The sequence below is a fragment of the Gossypium arboreum genome, chromosome 1 (assembly GCF_025698485.1).
Source record: "Gossypium arboreum isolate Shixiya-1 chromosome 1, ASM2569848v2, whole genome shotgun sequence".
Classification (NCBI taxonomy): Eukaryota; Viridiplantae; Streptophyta; class Magnoliopsida; order Malvales; family Malvaceae; genus Gossypium; species Gossypium arboreum.
The window spans coordinates 88166575-88180265 of record NC_069070.1 but is presented as its reverse complement, the minus strand read 5'-3'; positions in this window follow the sequence as shown (position 1 = coordinate 88180265).

The window sequence follows — 13691 nt, the reverse complement described above, 5'->3', positions numbered from 1 at the left end:
TGGCTATTAGCCGAATAGCTAAAAGCACGAGGCAAAGAAGATAAAAATTTTACCATGCCGTTCAGTATGTCATAAAATCATTAAAATGTGAATACCAATATATGTAGCAAAGGGGTTGAATGAGTTAATTTATTTGTTTAAGCTCAAGATCCTAAAGGAGAGGCGTCCAACAAGGGAAATCGAAGGTCATCGAGTAGCCGACTTGGAATTAATTTACCCAACACAAGTAAGTCACTAAGCGTATATTTTGTATCGATTTAAATAGACATGATGTCTATGTAATTATGCCGAATGGAATGATAAATTTATATACATGTATGTATGTGGTGATGAAAGTATTGAATGAAAAGAAAAGAGGTGAGATGTATTGAGTTGTGGATTTCGGCACTAAGTGTGCGGGTATAAACATTTATGATCATGAGATTGCACTAAGTCTGCGGGTTTTAAATTTGTTCAGCACTAAGTGTGCGAGTTTGATTATATAGCACTAGGTGTGCGAGTTGATTTTATAGCACTAAGTGTGCGGACTCACTATATGTTTTTGAATCACTACCGACCTTCGGCGTGTGACATTATTAAGTTGATCACAGACAATGGATCGGGTAAGTACCTTGAGTTCATGGCTAATAGGCGCTATGTTTATATTTGGAGTTGAGCTTGGTAAGTTTTGAACCTATGTGACAATTTTAATTGAAGTCACGTACATGAGAATTATCGTGGAATAAGTGAAAGGCCATTTAGTTGTATGATTGTAACGAAAACAAAATGATGTATAAAACGCCTCAAATATCCTATTGATTAGTATATGGAATGTGAATGTGTAACTTGGTGTGAGATTGAACCGAAGGTCTAAGGAACTATGGTATAGTTCGGTTTGGATGAAGTAATTAGCATCGTTCCATTTTGTTTCCTCTTATGATAATGTTATTAATGGATGGTAGTGCATTGCTTATGACTTCTTGAGTTATGTACTCATTTGGTGCTTATTGTTGCTTATTTAGGTTCTTGATCCATTACAGGTGCTCGGGACCGTCGTCAAGTCATCACACCGGCTAGCAACTTTTGGTATTTTCTTCTTAGATGGTCTAAGAGAACATTTCGCATGTATAGGCTATTATGTTATGTTTGAACTTGGTATGTAAAACTTTGGATAGCCATGCGAAAATGGCTTATATACGTTTTGAGCATAATGTTATAGTCATCTTGAATGTATATGTTCATTAAGAAGCATGGAAATGTTGGTAACGGTTAGCCATGGGAATGGTCATTCATGATCACTTTTGGTATATGTATGACAAACTCTAGTTGATCCATGGAGGATCATGAAATAGGTAAAGTTGCCTTAAAAATAGATCTTGACAAAGAAGAAGTGATGTAGATTTGAAAATCACTAAAAATAGTAGGAATGGAATTAAATAGTGAATAAATTATGTTAATGAACCTTGATGAATCTATTTTCATAGGAAAGCAAGAAAATGATCATGTGAACAGTATGTTAAGAGAAATTTAAGTTTTTGTGAGACGAGGGCAGAACAGTTTCTAGATCCCTGTTCGACTTTGGAAATTCAATGTAAATTAACCAGAGATAATTAGAAGTCATGCCATATATGCATAGATTCCTTTTGAGTCTAGTTTCTATCTGAACCAGTATTGAAGCCCTGCATGAGGAGATATACAAGTCGTAATGCATAAAGGTCGTGGTAGTCGAGCCCTAAAATAGGGAGACTTTAACTAATAAACTGTACTAATTGGCTCGACCAAAAATTCTAGAAACAAAATTGTAGATGCAAATATGAGTCTAGTTTCAGGGAAAATCACGAAACTAATTTTCGAGTTGTGGAACGCAAGATATGATTTTTAAGGTGGCGGTGTGTGACTTGCCACCGCTGGAAAATTTTAAATGGTGTGAAATTAATTAAGTTAAGTCTCAGATGCACCTTGTGTTCGACTCGACAGCGGTCTCAGACACGGATGTTACATTTAATTGGTATCGAGCTATGGTTTAGTCGGTTCTAGGACTACCATAGCACGTATGAGTCTAGCTATACATGCCTTAATGTTAATGTTTAAATGTGTGATGACTTCTGACGGTTAAAATTATTGTTTTGATTAGTAAATGGATCCCGGTGTAGAGAGAGTCTTGGCGGATGACGTTGAAAGTGTAGCGGCTGCTCCTGCACAAGGGACGCCGCCTGTTGAACCTCAATATCTGTAAATAATCAAGGTGAGGGGGCTAAACAAGCCTTCTTTACCATGATGAATGAGTGGGTCGCACAATATGCCCGAACCAATCCGGCCGTCAACAATTTCGAATTTGAATAATCCACCCCAAGAGCCCGTAATGCCATCGCCATCGACTGTGAGGTCGAGTAAACCACCGGTGGACTTGATTAGGAAGCGGGCCGAGGAGTTCAAGGCCATAGTTACTGATGATGCCGAAAGGGCCGAGTTCTGGCTTGATAACACCATTCGGGTGTTTGATGAACTGTCATGCACAACCGATGAATGTCTAAAGTGTGCTATATCCTTGTTGCGAGACTCAGCTTACTATTGGTAGAGGACCTTGATTTCCATAGTCCCAAACGAACGAGTTACATGGGATTTCTTTCAAACGGAATTTCAAAAGAAATATATTAGTCAACGGTTCATCGATCAAAAGCGTAAAGAATTCTTGGAACTCAAACAAGGCCGTATGACAGTATCTGAATATGAACATGAGTTCGTAAGACTCAGTCGGTATGCCCGGGAGTGTGTGGCCGATGAGGTTGCTATGTGCAAAAGATTTGAAGAAGGATTGAATGAAGATTTAAAGCTACTAGTGGGTATTTTGGAGATAAAGGAGTTCGTAACACTAGTCGAACGAGCTTGCAAGGCGGAAGAACTTGGAAAGGAGAAGAAGAAGGCTGAATTTGAATCTAGAGACTATCGTAAAAGATCGACGGGTAAAGCTCCGTTCTCGGCTGTAAAGAAGTTCAGGGAGAACACTAGCAAGTCGAGGACGACTGCGGGAATTTCCATCACAGCACGACCATCGACGGACTCCCGAGCTACTTCGGTAGCTAGTGTGGGCAATAATCGCCAAGAGAAACCTGAATGCCCCCAATGTGGAAGACGACACATAGGTGAATGTTGGGGTAAGACTACTAACAGGGCCTGTTATAGATGCGGATTGAAGGACCACTTCATTAGAGATTGCACGGAGTTTGATGAGAAGAATAGGATGCAAGGTGCAAGACCTAGTGGAATGACAGCTAGAGGTAGACCACCGAGAATTTCAGGAGGTAGGGGTGGTAGTCGAGAGGGCTTCGATACTACTGTTCGATCCGAGACTCAGACTCTGCTAGGGCATATGCCATCCGTGCACGAGAGGAAGCATCCTCCCCGATGTTATCGGTGGTACTTTCACTCTTTTGACACTAATGTAATTGCATTAATCGACCACGGCTCTACTCATTCTTATGTATGTGAGACTTTAGCATCCAAGAAGACTCGCCTATTGAGTCTCATCGAGTTCGTAATTCAGTGTCAAATCTCTTGGGTCAATATCGTTTGTTGACAAAGTGTAAGAGATGCCCTCTAATGATCCGAATCTGTTTTCCGCCGATTTGATGCTTTTACCATTTGATGAATTTGATGTTATTCTTGGTATGGGTGGTTGACCGTATATGACGATGGTGAGTTGCAAAAGAAAAACCATTGATTTGAGGTGCATAAATAACGAGATAATCCGAGTTGAGTCTACGGACTTAAAGGGTTGCCACTATAATATCATCAATGTTGGCTCGAAATATGTAAGAAAGGGGTGTGAAGTGTACCTTGCGTATGTACTTGGTGATAAAGAGTTAGAAAAGAAACCCGAATCTGCTTGGGTGGTTAGTGAATACCGGATGTTTTTAGAAGAATTACCGGGTTTACCACCTATTCGGGAGGTAGATTTTGGTATTGAGCTTGTACCTGGGACTACGCCGATTTCGATAGCTCCGTGATCGTATGGCACCAACCGAGCTAAAAGAGTTGAAAGCTCGGTTGCAAGAATTGACGGATAGAGGTTTCGCTCGACCCGCTTTTTCACTTTGGGGTGCACCAAGATTGTTTGTGAAAAGAAGGACGGAACCATGAGATTGTGCATCGACTATCGTCAATTTGAATAAAGTGACAATAAAGAATAAATATCCGTTATCAGCGTATTGATGATTTGTTTTATCAACTAAAGGGAGCCTCGGTGTTTTCAAAGATAGATTTGAGATCGGGTTATTATCGATTCTATGGATTCGAGATTCGGATATACCCAAAATTGCTTTCGAGCGAGATACGGCCACTACGAGTTCTTAGTGATGCCGTTTGGGCTCACTAATGCCCTACGGTATTTATGGATTTAATGAATCGGATCTTGAGAAAGATTTGGACCGGTTCAGTAGTTGTGTTTATTGATGACATCTTGGTCTATTCAAGAGATGAGACCGAACACGCCGAGCACCGAGGTTAGTGTTGCAAATTTTACGGGATAAGCGTTATATGCTAAGTTCAAGAAGTGTGAGTTCGGTTAAGAGAGGTTAGCTTCTTGGGTCATGTGGTATCCACATCGGTATTCGAGTGGACCCGAGCAAAATTTCAGCCATACTTAACCGGAAGCTTCCGTGAAATATTCTTGAGGTTCGAGCTTTTGGGACTTGCGGCTACTACCGACGGTTCGTGAAAGGTTTCTCGACGATATCCACACCAATGATGAAGCTACTTCAAAAGATGTTAAGTTCGAATGGACGGAAAAATGTCGAAAAGTTTTGATCAATCGAAAACTATTTGGTGAAGCTCCAATTCTAGTGCGGCCGAATCGTGCAAGGAATTTGTCATTTATAGTGACGCCTCCCAACTTGGGTTGGGTTGCGTGATTGATGCAAGAAGGTCGAGTGGTGGCCTACAAGTCGAGACAATTAAAGCCACATGAGAAAAACTACCCGACCCATGACCTTGAATTAGCAGCCATAGTGTTCGCATTGAAAATATGGCGACATTACTTGTTTGGAGAGAGGTGTCACATTTATTGGACCACGAGTCTTAAATATTTAATGACTCAAAGAGATCTAAATCTGCGACAAAGACGTTGGCTTGAGTTGTTGAAAGACTATGAACTTGTCATTGATTATCACCCGGGGAGGGCTAACATGGTGGCCGATGCTTTGAGTAGTAAAGCACTGTTTGCTTTGAGAGCGATGGATGCTCACCTATCCGTTTACGGATGAGGTGCTAGTAGTTGAATTAAAGGCCAAACCATTATGGATTCATCAAATACTTGAATCCCGTAAAGTCGATTTGAATTGGTCGCTAAACGAGTGAATGTGCCTCGAATGAGGAATCGAATTCGGATTGACAACAATGATTGTTTGACATTCAAGGGTCGATCATGTGTTCCAAGAAATTGAACTTACTTGATGATTTTGAACGAGGCTCATAGTGGCGAATGTCTATCCACCGGGTAGTACTAAAATGTACAACGATCCAAACGTCAATTTTGGTGGCCGGGTATGAAACGAGACATTTCAATTTGTTTCAAGGTGTTTGATATGTCAACAAGTAAAAGCGGAACATCAAGTGCCATCGGGATTACTTGACCAATCATGATACCCGAATGGAAATGGGATCGAGTGACAATGGACTTTGTATCTGGGTTACCTTTGACTCGAGTAAGAAAGACTCGATGCAGGTTATTGTTGATAGATTGACCAAGTCGCAAGTCCGCTCATTTTATCTCTGTCCGTACGGATTTTTTGCTCGATAAATTGGCAGAATTATACATCTCCCAAATTGTTCGATTGCATGGGGTACCTATTTCTATCGTGGTCGGATAGAGACCCAAGATTTACATCGCGATTTTGGAGGAAGTTACAAGAAGCGTTGGGTACTAAGATGCATTTTAGCACCGCATTTCATCCCCAGATCGACGGCCAATCTGAGCGAATAATTCAGATACTCGAGGATATGTTGAGATGTTGCGTCTTAGAGTTTTACGGTTCATGGGAAAGATATTTGCCTTTGATTGAATTTTCTTACAACAATAGTTTTCAATCAAGCATTAAGATGGCACCTTACGAGGCTTTATACGATCGTAAATGCCGTACCTATTATTTTGACCTGAACTTAGCGAAAGCAAAATCTTTGGGGTTGATTTGATTAAGGATGCCGACGAGAAAGTTTGAGTAATTCGTGAAAGTTTGAAAGTCGCCGGATAGCCGTAAGTCGACGGATTTAAAACGAAGAGATATTGAGTATCGTGGGAGACAAAGTGTTTCTTAAGGTATCACCTTGGAAAAAGATACTCAAATCTACCGTAGTAAGGGCAAATTGAGTCGAGATTCATTGGGCCGTATGAGATCTCCGAACGAGTTGGCCCAGTAGCATATAGGTTGCTTTTACCCCCTGAACTCGAAAGGATCCACAATGTTTTTCATGTTTCGATGCTTCGACATTACCGATCCGATCCTTCGCATGTAATAAACCCCTTCGAAATTGAAATTCAAGCCGATATGAGTTATGAAGAAGAACCGATCCGTATTCTAGCTCGTGAAGTAAAAGAGTTGCGAAACAAAAGGGTTCCGTTAGTGAAAGTGTTATGGCTCAAACACGGAATGGAAGAAGCTACTTGGGAACCTGAGAACTCTATGAAAGAACGATACCCAAACCTATTTACCGGTAAGATTTTCAGGGACAAAAATTTCTTAAGTGGGGGAGAGTTGTGATGATTCTAAATTGACCCTAGTCGGAAAGTGGTTTCGGACCACTAAACCGAGTCATAAAAATAATTAACTGTCATAGTTGATGCTCATTATATGTACATATGCATGTGTGCAAATTTCATGTTTGGATTTTGTTAATTGTAAGTGAATTTTATCAAATAGGACTTATGTGAGAAAATTTAGAAATGTGCTAGGCAAATGTAGGGTGGCCTATAAGTGCATGTTGTGAAAATGGTGGGTTTGCATGTCAATTTACCCAAATTTAAGCATGATGGCGGCCATGTTATGGGTGGAAACATGTTGCAAACATGTTGGGTTAGTGGTTATGTTAGAAAGAATAAAATAATGAAAAAAAGAGGAAAATATGATGAAAACAAAGGAAAAAAAGTGTCCATCCTTTCACATTTTCTTTGCTTGGCGAATGTTCTAAGAAGAAGGGGAAGAGCTTGAGAAAATCAGCCATGGGAGTTTGCTAGACTAAGGTATGTTTGATGTTGTCCATGAGATTCATGCATGTTTTAGTTGTTAGTTTGAGTTCTACTTAGCCCATGGTTTAAATCTTTGCTATGAGATGGAGATGATATTCGGCCATGGGTGTTGTCTTCTTGTTTGATGTTTGATGTTTGATGTTGTGGTGATGAGGCATGAAGATGAGTTAAGTTTCGGCTAAGGTAGGTTTGTGTTGATGTCATTTGCATGCTAAGTGTGAAGCTTTGTAATGATGCATGTGTATGGTGCTCTTGATGTTGTGAATGGAAGTAGAGGAATGGTAAAAGAAAATTTAGGTAGAAATGTGGATTTATAGGATGTTACAAGTATATGTAAAGCCATGCTAGGTTAGGAAAAATTCGGTCAAGTGTTCATGAGATGAAATTTTGTGTTAGGTGAATTAAAGATGATAGTATAGTTGATGTCATATATATATATATATGTATGCATATTCGGCTATCAATTAAGAGCATAGGTGATGATGAGTCTAAGCTTTGTACATTCGACCATATATATATATATATGCATGTGTGATTGGATTATTGATAGTAGGGCGATAGCATATGGCTATTAGTGAATAGCTAAAAGCACGAGGCAAAGAAGATAAAAATTTTACCATGCCGTTCCGTATGTCATAAAATCATTAAAATGTGAATACCAATATATGTAGCAAAGGGGTTGAATGAGTTAATTTATTTGTTTAAGCTCAAGATCCTAAAGGAGAGGCGCCCAATAAGGGAAATTGAAGGTCATCGAGTAGCCGACTTGGAATTAATTTACCCAACACAAGTAAGTCACTAAGCGTATATTTTGTATCGATTTAAATAGACATGATGTCTATGTAATTATGCCGAATGGAATGATAAATTTATATACATGTATGTATGTGGTGATGAAAGTATTGAATGAAAAGAAAAGAGGTGAGATGTATTGAGTTGTGGATTTGGCACTAAGTGTGCGGGTATAAACATTTATGATCATGAGATTGCACTAAGTGTGCGGGTTTTAAATTTGTACAGCACTAAGTGTGCGAGTTTGATTATATAGCACTAGGTGTGCGAGTTGATTTTATAGCACTAAGTGTGCGGACTCACTATATGTTTTGAATCACTATTGACACCGAGTGTGTCACATTATTAAGTTGATCACGGACAACGGATCAGGTAAGTACCTTGAGTTCATGGCTAATAGGCGCTATGTTTATATTTGGAGTTGAGCTTGGTAAGTTTTGAACCTATGTGACAATTTTAATTGAAGTCACGTACATGAGAATTATCGTGGAATAAGTGAAAGGCCATTTAGTTGTATGATTGTAACGAAAACAAAATGATGTATAAAAACGCCTCAAATATCCTATTGATTAGTATATGGAATGTGAATGTGTAACTTGGTGTGAGATTGAACCGAAAGGTCTAAGGAACTATGGTATAGTTCGGTTTGGATGAAGTAATTAGCATCGCTCCATTTTGTTTCCTCTTATGATAATGTTATTAATGGATGGTAGTGCATTGCTTATGACTTCATCGAGTTATGTACTCATTTGGTGCTTATTGTTGCTTATTTAGGTTCTTGATCCATTCGTGTGCTCGGGACCGTCGTCAAGTCATCACACCTGGCTAGCAACTTTTGGTATTTTCTTCTTAGATGGTCTAAGAGAACATTTCAAGCATGTATAGGCTATTATGTTATGTTTGAACTTGGTATGTAAAACTTTGGATAGCCATGCGAAAATGGCTTATATACGTTTTGAGCATAATGTTATAGTCATCTTGAATGTATATGTTCATTAAGAAGCATGGAAATGTTGGTAACGGTTAGCCATGGAATGGTCATTCATGATCACTTTTGGTATATGTATGACAAACTCTAGTTGATCCATGGAGGATCATGAAATAGGTAAAGTTGCCTTAAAAATAGATGTCGACAAAGAAGAATGATGTAGATTTGAAAAATCACTAAAAATAGTAGGAATGGAATTAAATAGTGAATAAATTATGTTAATGAACCTTGATGAATCTATTTTCATAGGAAAGCAAGAAAATGATCATGTGAACAGTATGTTAAGAGAAATTTAAGTTTTTAGAGACAGGCGTAACAGTTTCTGGATCCCCGTTCGACTTTGGAAATTCATTGTAAATTAACCGAGATAATTAGAAGTCATGCCATATATGCATAGATTCCTTTTGAGTCTAGTTTCTATACTGAACCAGATTGAAGCCCCTGCATGGGAGATATACAAGTCGTAATGCGCAAAGGTCGTGGTAGTCGAGCCCTAAAATAGGGAGACTTTAACTAATAAACTGTACTAATTGGCGCACCAAAAATTCTAGAAAAAAAAATTGTAGATGCAAAATGTGTCTAGTTTCAGGAAAAATCACGAAACTAGTTTTCGAGTTGTGGAACGCAAGATGTGATTTTTAAGGTGGCAAAGGACGCAAAGATGCCACCGCTCGAAAATTTTAAATGGATCGTGAAATTAATTAAGTTAAGTCTCAGATGCACCTTATGTTCGACTCAACAACGGTCTCTGCACGGGTGTTACAAACTAGGATTTTACAAAGTTGTTAAGAATGTTATTCAGCTGAGGTTTTCTAACAAGGTTTAAAAAGGGTTTTTAATAAAAACATGGTTTTCGAAAAACACTTCAATGTGACACGCCAGATTCGAGCCAAACTTCTAGGTCGGGTTTGGGGTGCTACATTTAGTGGTATCAGAGCCAAGTTACAACAACTCGGCTGTGGATTAGGTTTTCAAAGGTTGAATTTTAGAAAATTATTTTCAACTACGTGATCTGTTTGAAGTATTTCTTTTAAAAAGTGTGGCACACCGAGTCTCCGGCGCCGAATCCGTAAGTCTTATGAATACTTTTATCTGTTTAGAAATTGAAATACTGTGGATTCCTTAGATATTTGTCTGAATTTAAATTTGGTTTTTATTTTATGTGGATGTGATGTTTGGATATAGAATTTGTATATATGTGTGATAAATATGTGGCTGCTTCTGTGAATAAGTGTTGTATGTATGAGATGTTTCAAGTTCTAGTTAAAGTGTGATAGTGATAGTAGGATCAGAATGCGCAGTGGTAGCGTAGTGGGGTAGATGTTACACGACTACCCTGTTAGATGGAAATTTCGGGGACGAAATTTTTTTAAGGGAGGTAGAGTTGTAACACCCTGAATTTGGGCCTAGAAGTTTTGGGCCTTGAGCATGGGAGCGGTTCAAGGCAGCTTATAATATTTTGTTGTGCGTGAAAATTTCGTAGTTGAAGGCTTGTTTTAGTGGTTAAGTGTGCTGAGAAGTGTTGGAGAAGTCTTGGGTTCAAACTTGTACTCTAGCAAAAATTTTGGTTTAAGGTGAATCAAACCCTTGGTGTAGTAGATAGGCCTTAAGAATATTGTTGGAGAAATTGTGACACAAAAAGCCTTGCGGCTTAGTGACAAGTAGTGTGTGGAGCATCTGAGAGGAGGCATGGGTTCGAATCCCATGGCAAGCAAATAGCATTTATTTTGCTAACATGGGGCGGCAAGAGTTGGTGTTGAATTTAAACTCTGATGATGGAGGGATCCCACATCGGGAAGCTAACATAAGAGTGGATGCGAAGCTGGCTTTAAATCGAGAGAACCATGAGGAGAGTAAGGTACCTTTCTTGGCTAATCCCTTTCGCATTATTGCGTGCTCGTTTGGGTTGGGCGTCGGCTAAAACTGTTCGGAGCGTGGATTAACTCCAGTCTCCAATCAGGTGTGTATTTCTTACTACTCTAGTTGTAGGATGGCTACTTCGGGCCGCGATGGGTCGAAAGGGGTCATGTGGGCCTAATGAGCCTACGGGCTCAATTGGATAAGTTGTTTGATTGTGTAGTAAATATTGGGCTAGGCTAGGTGAATCTAATATTTGTGGCTAGATTTGGGTTAAAAGGGCCACACGAGCGTGTGGGTCCATTTAGGCCGAGAAAGGGCTTTAGGCCCATTCTTATTGTGATCCCGATTTAGAATACTTTAGTTTACCAAATCACCAAAATACCCCTGGTTTGTAAAATTACCAAAATACCCTTGGTTTACAAAATTACCAAAATACCCCTGGTTTGTAAAATTACTAGAATACCCTTGGTTTATAAAATCACCAAAATAGCCCAATTTGTAAAATTACTAAAATACCCTCGATTTGTAAAATTATTGAAATGCCCTCAATTTGCAAAATTACTGAAATACCCTCGATTTGTAAAATTACTAAAATACCCTTGACTTGTAAAATTACCAAAGTACCCCCAATTTACAGAATTACCGTTTTACCCTCGATTTACAAAATTATTGAAATACCCTTGTAGGGTAAAATTATCGAAATACCCTTGTAGGGTAGAAATATTGAAAAACCCTTGTAGGATAGAATTACTGAAATACCCCTACAAGGTAGAATTACTGAAATACCCCTATAGGGTAGAATTACCGAAATACCCCTGTAGGGTAGAATTACCGAAATACCCCTGTAGGGTAGAATTACTAGAATACCCCTGTAGGGTAGAATTACCGAAATACCCCTGTAGGGTAGAATTATCGAAATACCCCTGTAGGGTAGAATTACCGAAATACCCCTGTAGGGTAGAATTATCGAAATACCCCTGTAGGGTAGAATTATCGAAATACCCCTGTAGGGTAGAATTACTAAAATACCCCTATAGGGTAGAATTATCTATATACCCTTATAGGGTAAAAATACCGAAATACCCTTGTAGGGTAGAATTACTGAAATACCCCTGTAGGGTAGAATTACCGAGATACCCTTGTGGGGTAAAATTATTATTTTGCCTCTAGGGTGTTAAATGACTGTTTTGCCCTTGTAGGCAAGTGACTGACTTGGACTGTGTGGTTGACGGATTTGATTGTGAATATATGTTGGTGATATGAATGGCTTGACTATGATTGTTTGATTCAAATATGGGCATGACATTCTGCATACATGACATATTGCATAGGTTGGGATTTTGTACGGAGGAAGATCTGATCTGTTAGGATCGCATGGTTGCTTGACGACTATGGATCCGTCGGTGGCTTTTAAGCCCAATATAAGATTATTGATGACTCTGTGTCGATCATATTTACCCGAGGCTGTGTGACGACTATATTACCGTCGCTGTTGGCTATGTGCCTAACATGATACAACTACCAATGGCTTAAAGCCAATTATTTTGATTATGGCTTTGCACCAACCTACATATGGCTCTGTGCCAACCTGATTATGTCTATGTGCCAAACGTATTTGCCTAAGGCTATATGCCAATATATGGTTATTGACGACTCTGTGTCGATCACATTTACCTAGGGCTGTGTTCCGGTTATGTTACTCTAGTTGATGGCTATGTGCCTAACATAATGCAGTTATCAATGGCTTTGTGCCACGTATTCTGTTACGTGGCTTTGCCACATTATCTATTTCTGTTGGCTATGCCACAAATATCTGTTCTGGTGGCTCTGCCACAATATTTGTATCCGTGACTCTATCACAATATTCATCTCGGCACCATGCCTGCAAATTCTATGGTGTGTAGCGGATGGGTGGGTCGAGTTGTCTCCCACATGGAGTGTAGGGTTGGTACGGGTGTATACTACCGGACTGGGTTGGGATTGCATTCACATTCGATTTTGATTTTGTTACCGATCATCGATTTCGATTTTGATTCATTACGATTCGATTCTCGATTCGATTCTAGTTCGATAATGTTTCTTATCTCGTAATGGGTTCTGACCTATCCGTCTGCATCTGTTATAGTGGGCTAAGGCCCAATTGATATTGAAACTGTAAGTAAGGTCAGGCGGACTTTTAATTCTTTTATATGATTGATCGCTTTTTATAGTAGGGGATTTCACATCGAGTTTTAGTAAACTCACCCCGCTTATTAACCTTCGTAATTTCCAACCTTAGACAGATCGGGTGCGAGGGGCTCGGAGGAAGCCACACACATTTGCTTATGTTACGCTTTTGATTATTTCTTTTAAATGTTTTTATGTGGGTTGTAGTAAAGCCTTTGTAATTTTTTGGATTTCAAATTTGGAATTTTATTTATTGTTCTTATAATTGCTAGTATTAGAACACGGTTTTCCAAAGCAACTACTATTGTTCAAAACATCACATAACCGTAATTGTTTTTAAATTAAGCTTTCGCAACTGCTAGGATTTTTACAAAGTTGTTAAGAATGTTATTTAGCTGAGGTTTTCTAACAAGGTTTAAAAAGGGTATAAGTTTTTAATTATTAAGAAGGGTTTTTAATAGAAACATGGTTTTCGAAAAACACTTCAATGTGACACGCCAGATTCGAGCTAAACTTCCAGGTCGAGTTTGGGGTGCTACACATACATAACATCGAAACATGTTCTTCATTAGCCATTTCAATAGCTAATCATTATCAGATATTTACATATCATTCTTTAGCCATATCATAAGGACATACACACAAAATGGCTAAGTCCCTATACAT